We start from the raw sequence: 9,995 nt of genomic DNA, 5'->3' as shown, positions 1-9,995 counted from the left end.
TCCAATATTTAGTCTCAAATTGATGTCATGTAGCATTAGGATTATTGATGTGGTAGTGTGTTTATTAGAAGGATATTTCATTCCTGAAGGAATTCGACTACTATTTGGACTTCAATTGGTTCAACTCTTCCAGGAGGTTTTTCTTGATTTTGGCCATGTAAAAAGGCTTGTGATTAGTGGATTAATGATCCATTACTCTATATTCTAGGATTAATCTACATTTGTAATCCAGGTAGTATCACGTGTCATATCATTATTGTTGATATGTATATCCTAACATGTGGGTTGTGCAGTCTACAACATGAAAGTGGGCCACAAGGATTTGAGCTCGATACGTATCATTCAATTGATACTCATGTTGCCATTAGGGTAATGCATAGTTTCAAAAATATATAGGGAAGCATGTGCTTGTATATTCTTCTACAATATTCAATTGCTCATAACTTTTGAAAAATAACTTAGACTTTGTGGTGGAGAAAGAAAAATGCATAAGGGAGGGGACGCGGCAGGGGTGGGGGGCGGCACATGCAGCTTAGGTTAATTTCACAAGTTTTTGGGAGGCAATTAAATTAGGTCAATTCACTAATTTGCATTTGAGGGGAGACTAGTTAATAGGATTTTTTATTTTCTATCAACAATGAGGGGACATGTACGGGTGTTATGATATGGAACAATGTGAAGTTTGAGTGTTATTAATTGGGATAGGCATCAAGCACAAATCCTAGCTAAGCATAGTGTTTTACTGAATGAATGCTAATGTTAGTTGTTTGGGTTGGAAAGATGCACAAACTTGTGAAAATGGAAGTCAACATTTTTTACTATTTTGTTAGAACTCAAAATATTATGATTAAATCATAGTAAAATAAAATTTATGTGGTAGTATGGATAGTGGTGATGTGTTGGATCCAAATTTTAGTCTCAGATTGTTGACATGGCATCAAGATTTATTGATGTGGTGGTGTGGTGACTAGAAGGATATTTCATTCTTGATGGAATGTGATTATTATTTGGACTTCAATTAGTTTAATACTTCAAGGAGGTTTTTCTTAATTTCGGCAAAGAAGACTGTTTTAGTAATTCTGGGACAATTCCAAGTCCCAATACTTTAGAATATTCACTATTACTCTCATGCCATGCTCGAACTTGAGTTCGAGCATGGCCTATAATTTTCAAGTCTTCCATGCTCGAACTCAAGTTCAAGCACTAGCGTATACTTTTCATTAAAGAGGATAAAGAGAGAGCGAGAGAGATGATCAAATGAGGATCAAATTCATCCCAAAATCAAGGAATTGTCCCAAAATTACTAAAATAGTCTTCAAGTGGCAAAAGGTCTGTGATTAGGGGATTTGTGATCCATTACTCTATATTCTAGGATTAATCTACATTTGTAATCACTTGTCATATCAGTGTTGTTGATATGTCTATCCTACTACCATGTGGGTTGTGAAGTGCAAAACATCAAAGTAGGCCACAAGGATTTGAACTCAATACTTATCATTTAATTGATACTCCTGTTGCCATTAGGGAAATGCATAGTTTCAAAAATATATAGGGAAGCATTTGCTTGTATATTATTCAATTGCTCATAACTTTTGAAGCTTAACTCAAACTTTGTAGTGGAGAAAGCAAAAATGCATGCTTGTTTTGTGTGCGCATGTAGTTTTATTATTTGATATGATCATGGGGTGGGTGTTATAGCAAAGATAGGATTTTGAGTTTACATTTCAATTGCATGGTAAATAAAATGGGGATTTTTTATGAAATGACCAATGGAGGGTAATAAGGGGAATGTTTATTTTCTATGTCTAAATGAGCAAGTGAATCTAGAGGGCATACAAGCATAGTAAGTTATCATACAATGGGAATTCTTGATTTTAGAACCCTCATGCATCCCTTGATGAAATTAACAAGTCCATCAACTTTTGTGTGCACAAGAGTGTCAAGCTAGTTTTGGTAAGCTAATAGTTCACGTGTATGCTTGGTGATATGTTCTTCTTACTATAACAATAACTTTTGGTTGAATTTGTCCTTAGTGTAGATGTACTTTCCCTTTCACGAGTCCCTAGGGAAACTTTCATAAATATTTGGGTTAGGGCGGTAACCTCTACCCCCCTATAAATACAGATACATGAATGAGATTTGTGGTAGCATGTTTGGGGTGTCCACCCTCAAATTCTTCAGGACTAGATTAAAAGATAAGATTAGACTAAGAAGACGGGTCAACAAGGTAATGTGGCAATCAGTTGTACATACAATGTGTTCCTATGAAGAGGTGTGCTTGTGGAGCACTATGATGATGTGGTAAGTGTGTGCACATGCCGAGCTAAGAGTGCGAAGTGTGCCTAATTAGTTGGCAATGTGCCACATGGTATTGATGGTATGGCAAATGATCTGTCAGATGTTGATTATGTTGCTAATTGGAATGAAGTGATGATATGATTGCCGAGGTGTCTTATTGATGTGGGAATGTGATGCCATGGAACTTGTTGATGGGGTTGCAATGCATGGCAACTTGTAGACCATGCCTACCCTACCTTGGGGTAAAGTGAAGCTAACTGCACACTCTAATCCTATCTACCACATGGCTAGGTCTATGAAACTTTGGAAAATGAAGGAGTTGTTTAGGTTGGAGTAGCAAGGCATAATGCAACAATATTCTATTGAGTAAGGCAAACAAATATGATGTCACGCCACCTTTAACCTAGCCATTGTGTAGACTTTTGTAGATTGCAATAGGTCGACGAGTTATATGTCATCCTTGCTTGCTATCTGTGCGGTTGAAGTCGTCTACTTGCTTTTGTTGGTACTTAGTCTTGGTCCAATGGTTGTTGTATTAGCTACACTGTTGTGTTGATCCATTGTTGTTATCTTGAGCATCGCATTGCAGTAGTCCTTCTATGTTAGTTTGCCTTGTGTCTTTGCTAATGTTGGAATTCCTCATTGGGATCCTTAGGTTGACCTCATGGGGAGACTTGATGATAGTCTAAGGTTTGAGAGGACTCTATGTTCCTCCAATGCTATAGGTCATGTGATTTGGTAGTCTCTTTGTGATTGTCTTGTCCATGCATGGAAAGTGATGTGGAGATTTGTTGGTCAACTGCTGCTGCATGGGATTGGTCCATGCAAGAGAGCTTAGTGTGTTATGATTGGTCGGATTATTTGGCTCCTGCAACAAAAGAAGAGTCATGATATTCCATGTGGCCTCAGAGCATGCAATAGATCACGGTGTATCGACTAGTCAATAAGCTTCCAAAGAATACATTTGCATGGGCGTGGACCAATCAAGACTTCTACATGGCATGGTAGCGCATCTGATGGGCAGTTGTAGGAGCATCTACAAAGATAGAGTTGCAAGGAGAATTCCTTCTTCTTGTCCAAAACTCTCTCTATCTATTTGTCTCAATGAGAGTTGCATTTTAGTTGTGTTACTCTTCATAGTGTGTCTAAGAGTGGCTACTCATAATGGTCATAGAGTCCTTTAGTGAGTCTGTATTGAGTCAATATCAGTTGTGTAAGCTACGATAAGGTTGGTAGGCACGAGCAGTATGTCAATTTAGATTTATGTTGTGGAGCTAATCCTCTTGATAAATATATGAGATTATTTTGCTCTTCATGTGAGATTCTATAGCAAATGTTAAGCATGTGTTGAGTATGTTTTGAGAGTGAGAGAGAGATCGTGTAGACGAATAGCATGCCTTGAATTCCAACAGCTAATGCTACTAGTCTTGTAGTTTTCTTGATGTGAATCATGGTGCCATGTTTGCTCGTTGTTGTAATCTAGATTGCACATGCACATATGGTGTGAGCTAGAGTCTGAGCTAGAGTCAGGAGCTAGAGTTAGCAGTTGGTTTGCGTGTTGATTGTGAGTCGCGTAGAGCTATTGCGTCATTGTTGAGCTTGCTTACTTGTTGTAGCTTTGTGTCTATCAACGTTGTTGATGCATGGAGGTGTTTCTTTCAAGTTTGAATTACTATAGTTGTCTTGAATTCTATGTCTTGTTAAATTGCTTCAGATTGCTTGACTACAACTTGCTTGGTTATTAGGCTGAGTTGAGGTTGTTATTGAGTTCCTTGTGTTTATCTTGAATCGATGAAAAAGATTCTTGAAAGATTTTATAATTGAGACCTACAGACCTATCCTTACATGGAATGTAGGGTAGGATTGTTTCTTTATCTTTCTCAATGGATCTATCTTAGAGAATAGGATAGTCAAAGCACAAGTCTTCTCACTCGAATGAAGAAGAACAATGAACCTAATCTCTCTCTTAAGTTTATTGATTATCTCTCAGCAAAGGTTGTTTAAATGGATCAATGGGAACCTACTTTTAAAATAAAGTCAATTAGTATAATTAAGTAGCTTGGTCGAAGTGTTGGTGGAAATATGACCGAATTCTTATTAATGTATGTTCAAAAGTAATTATCAAATTTGTTTTGGAGTTCCCTTCTCTGGTTTGGGAGAGTAAATTAGTATAAAATTAATGAAATACTTGTTGAATTGGCTTAATTGTCCATACTTTGATAGAGATTTGTTAATCTCCTATGCCCCTTCCTCTCTAGCTTTTCTTTAAACTTCTCCTATCTAGCTTTTTGTTGCTTAGTTAGAAATTTAATCATTGTAACCAAAATTCAAATTTCATTTATCTTGTCCTCTATAGGTTTTTAAGATGAGCAACTTACACCAAATTCATGTATTTTGAGCCATGAAATAGCCACATTTCCTAGCTAAAGCTGGAGATTAGAAAAGCTGCCAAACATCGAGTAACTCAAAATAGTTAAGCATGTGCACCTTCTAGCTTTATCTCTGAGTAGCTATTGGATTATCACAATCCTCTACACAGACGTGCACTATAGAAATTTTATTTTAGTTTCATATATCCTCCTAACCTAAGTGTGATCTTCCTTAGCTCAGATCCACCCACAAAAAATGCAGAGAAACCAATGCCACCTAGCATTTCAATCTATCAATTCTCCATTAGCATTTTCATGATCCATCTATAGGATCCTCCCTAGAGATTTGTTAAGGCATTGATGACAATTCTTGAGGCTGATTTTCATGCCTTATCCTTGGAGTCAAGGCATAAGTACTCGACTATCAAGGATCTTGCAAAACATTCTGTTTCAAAAGTGGTCCTCAAACTTCTCAAATTCGCTATAAAGCACTTGTTGTTTTTATCTTCTCTTTGTAATGAGATACTTGCATTAATTTAAGTGTCTAGTTTTACTTGCATTTGATATATTGGAGCCTCTACATCAAAACACTTCTTTTGCATAATGAAGCCTCTTCATCGATGCATCTAACCCCAACACATTAAAATAAACTGTGAAAAGAAATGATTTATTACCTTTCATTTCTACAACATTTGGTGTAGTGTAGACTAAAATAGATTAGTGAATCTCATAGGAGATTCAACCCCTTGAAAGCTAATTAAGTGATTGCTTGAACTTACTCGACTAGTTCTCTATTGGAGTCAATCCCTTCGCTCACACGTGGTCTCACATTCATTACATATATTAAAGCTCAACTAGACATAGTTTACTAAGAAGTATTCATAGATTTTAGAGGTATTGCATTTGTACCAGTGGGCAAGTTGCACTTTACTCATTTTGCACTTCAGATGGCCATTTTTTGGGAATTTGTGCACATATTTGAACCTTGTACATCCTTCTAGTCTATTCTTGGCATTAAGTGCCACATCAAGCCTTGTAATAGATTGGATATATTACAATTTATATTTTTAATAGTAATTTGGATATTGGAGTTGATATGTGTAGTTTGTTCACATGCATTTTGAGTATATTTTTGGATCATCATGACTTTCATCTTCAAAGATTTTATTCTTTCCTTTGCATAGTTGATATTTAAAGCGCCTTTTCTTTTGGCTCTTGTTGCACTTCTTCACCTTTGCTGCAACCCTCCACTAGATCTCTAGAAATGGAATTCCCTACCACCCAGAAGATGAAGGGGATATGGGATGGATCACCAAGCCATAGCATGCAACATATGCCTTTGGTGTTAATGTTTGGTGATCATGCTATGGAGCATAAATCATGTGTGCTAGAGAAACTAGTGGAGTGCAAGGGATTTGAGTGTAATGCATGACAAAACCACTGAATGAATGATCAAGAAGCCAATTGAGATAATCATAGCAGAGAGAACCGAGTGTTCATCATACTCGATGACAAAATTTCCAAACAAATAACTGCTCAAGAAGGAGATGAATCATTGAGAGAGGGATAGTAGTAGGCCACACTAGTTAACCATCACTTATGCCAAACGACAAAAGATTGAAGGAAATGGTTGAAGGATTCAAGGAACACCATCTTCAATAGGTGTGAGAAAGGTTTGTCAAGGAGAAAGAAGTGGATCCTCATCACCATTGCAAGGAATACAAGAGCAAGAAAATGGGATAGAAAAAATGGAGAGAGTTGAAGAAAAAAGGACAGAAGACAAAAGAGAGGAAGATGAAGATGACTTTGCTAGAGAATCATCGACCCCATGTGCAAAATTTCGTAAGCATAGTGGCAATCCTTAGGAGTACTTACTATCCTTCCCACCACATTTGCTAAGAAGGCCATTGAATGGTATGATTAGTAGCTTGATGGGCATTTCATGACATGGGATGAATTGAAGGTTTCATTCTTGAAAAGGTTCTAGTACAAATTCAATAAGGAAGATGTCTTGCTAAATCACAACAATCTCAAGAAAGTGAATGGCAAGATGGTGTATGACCATGAGCATGATGAGGCTGCTGACTAATGAGTTCAACAATGCACCAGATGAGATGACACTAAGGTCATGGTTATTGAATGCCCTCAAATTGGGATTGAAGTTGCACAAGATGGAGGTAGCATGCCCAAAAGAATGTATGATGAATTGCTTCAATGAGCGATTTTTTTTGAACAAGGAACACATAGTCCGAAAGGAAGAAGAAACCACCCATCTGAGAAGTAAAGAGTGAGGAAGATGAAGACAAAGAAAAAGAAAAGGTGTTGGAGAAGGACACGATGCATAGATCAAGACACTCCTAAAGGAAATGGGAACCCAAGGCAACCTGGAGAAGGGAGAAGTTTGATTCGATGAATGCAAGACAAATGACCATATGACAAATGAGTGTTGTATAGGCTGATTTTGCACGATCTATAATCATCTGGGACACGATACTGAAAGGTCTTGGTACAAAAAGAACAAGATAACACCTAAAGTCAATCAAGTGCTACAAGAATCAAAGAAGAGACATTAAGGAGAAAGAAGAGTAAACAATGTATGCTACTGCTATGGGAAAGAAATGCCCAAAAATATGAAATACGATGGAAGAAACACTAGCAGAGGCATGTAAAGATGACATTATGATGTATGCCAACAAGTTTAGAAGTACCACCTTCCAAGATTAGATGCCCCTACATTTAACGTATCCATGGGAGCCTTTCCAAGAGTAGGGGTTTCACTTTTAGGACCATGTGTCAATGCACACTGCATAAAATTGAAACAAATTAGTGGCAATTGACTATGTAATGATGTTGGCCGAAGTAAAACCCCTAAGGGACAACATAGCTCGTAGCCTAGCAAGATTCTCCTATGAGAATGTTATTTATAGATATGGGTGTCCCATTGAAATTATGTCTAACCAAGGGGGGCAGTTCATCAATTCTGTCATCACCATAATGATGAAGGATTTCCTCATCCAGCACAAGAAGTCCACATCATGCTACCTAAGGGAAAATTATTAAGATGAAGGAATAAACAAACTTTCCCCCACACAATGGTCAATGATTACAATTGAAATGATTGGGATCGTGTCAACGTTTGCTTAGGTGTAGCCAATCGTGAAACTATTTTCGGGGCCATGACACGATGCACTCCTAGGTGAATATTTGAATTTTGCGTGGACCCTCACTCTCACCAAAAATTTTTCCAATGTCATGATTGTGCACTGGCATAATAATAAGATGCAATCTATTTATTTTGAACACCGCATAGCTCGACACACGGCATCTCTACACTACTTCGCACAGCGCAGTCTCTAGCCTAAGCCGCCTAACCACTTACCATCACACGGCCTTCTGCCAGCTTTGCCACCTGTCATTAGGCATTGCACCAATGTAGATCATTAAAAGTGAAGGTTGGCTCGGAGATACCACCGCACTAGTTCTTGGTATAATAATGAGACAGAATCTATCATTTTGAACACTGTTGCAGTGCAGTAGGCCACCTGCCCTCATGTAGCCTTTTGTAGCATATTTGCCCATGCAAATCATAGGTTGGCTTGGAGAGGCCACCACACTAGTTTTTGGCTTAATAATGAGACACAATCTATCATTCTTAGCATTGCCTCAGTGCAGTCTTTGGCTTGATGACCTATCATCGCCCAGAATTCAAAGTTGTCTTGGAAAGACCACCGCGCTAGTTCTTGGAGATATAGCTCTGTTACCTATTTTTACATATTACAGGAGGAGGTCTATGATGACCAACGTGCTAGCAAATGGAACGAGATCCATGACAACCACTGCGCTAGTTCTTGGAGTTATATATTTGTGTACCAAGGAAAATGTATTTCATTCTACAACCAAGCAAAATGCAATTGACGATATGGCCCTTGAGGGGTTCCCTCTAGGGGCAAGGGCCATATCGAGGGTCCCCTCTAGGGGTAAGGGCCATATTGACATGCCATTTCTATCCAATGGCATCCTGGATATTTTATAATGCATGTCGATATGGCCCTTGCCCCTAGAGGGGACCCCTCAAGGGCCATATTGTTAGTTGCATTTTCTAAAAGTTTAATTGGATTTTTCTTGATGTATCTCCATGCAACCACAAAGGTGGGTCATTGGAGTTATTTTAGCACTATCTCAGCCATAAACCAAGAAAATTGTAGTCCTACTTTACTAGTATTTTAGTCATTGTTGTAGTAAATATAAATGAGCCGGTGGTAGTGACTGGGAGGTGAGTAATTACGGGCCACTGCGGTGGCTGGTAATTAATTGCCAACCCAGTGAGTGGCTGGGAATCTTAGATGCCACCACCTCTAGTCACTCATTACCATGCAAGTTAGTACTACTGCCTTGAATTAATCAACATTCGGGTTGACCATTGCGGTGGCTCTCACCTTGACAGTGTAGTCGAGCTACAAACCATTATTCCATTCCCTTAACCATTTTTTCTTCTATCCCTCTCGACCATTTCATTCTCCCTTACAATTCGACTGCAAACTCAAGGCTCTATATTCCATTTCCTTAAATGTTTCATCTTCTATCCCTCTCGACCATTTCTTTTTCCCTTGCAATCGGACTACAAACTCAAGACTTCACTATTCCATACCTTCACTGTTTCATCTTCTATCCCTCTCAACCATTTCTATCTCCCTCGTACTCTTCCTGCGACTTCTATCCCCTCTCATAATGGACTCTACATAGGCTGGCTTCTCCTCACACAAATTTTCCTCCCCCTCTGCAGCACAGTGCGAGAGCCTCTCCTTCCTGAGCTTGAAATCGTGACATATGGGAGCTCCTCTCTCACTTTTTAAAAGCCCAATTTGGATGCTGTCCAAAATTTTACTAGATTGATACAGGAGGTGAACATGAAGGAGGGGCAACTAATCTATCAAGATCAGAAGATTACCATCAATGAAAGCGTGATTGAAAATGCTCCAAGAATTTTTGGAGGAAGTCTACAAAGCACACTTTTTCGAGGAGCAATGGAAGAGATAGGATATTCTAGATGTATACCCCAACTCTTAGATTAGTAAAGATGGTGGAGGCAAGCTTTCTAGCTTGCCAATAGACCTTTAAGATGTGCTGAAGAAGACCATTCACTTCTTTCCTGATACGAGAGGAGCTGTGAAGTCTGGCAAGTTCAAGTAGCAGTAGAGCAACTGAAAGGATGTGATGTATCTTTCTCAAGGGCGATCTCCAAGAGTATGTTAACCAACCTGAAGAATTGCATGGATGGCAAATTCTAATTATCATCTCAGTCTGCTGGAGTTGTAATGCACCTGATGG

This window comes from Dipteris shenzhenensis, chromosome 31 (assembly GCF_047967505.1).
Source record: "Dipteris shenzhenensis isolate YYH24624 ecotype China chromosome 31, Dip_SZ_1.0, whole genome shotgun sequence".
Taxonomy (NCBI): Eukaryota; Viridiplantae; Streptophyta; class Polypodiopsida; order Gleicheniales; family Dipteridaceae; genus Dipteris; species Dipteris shenzhenensis.
Note: the sequence above shows the minus strand (reverse complement) of the source record.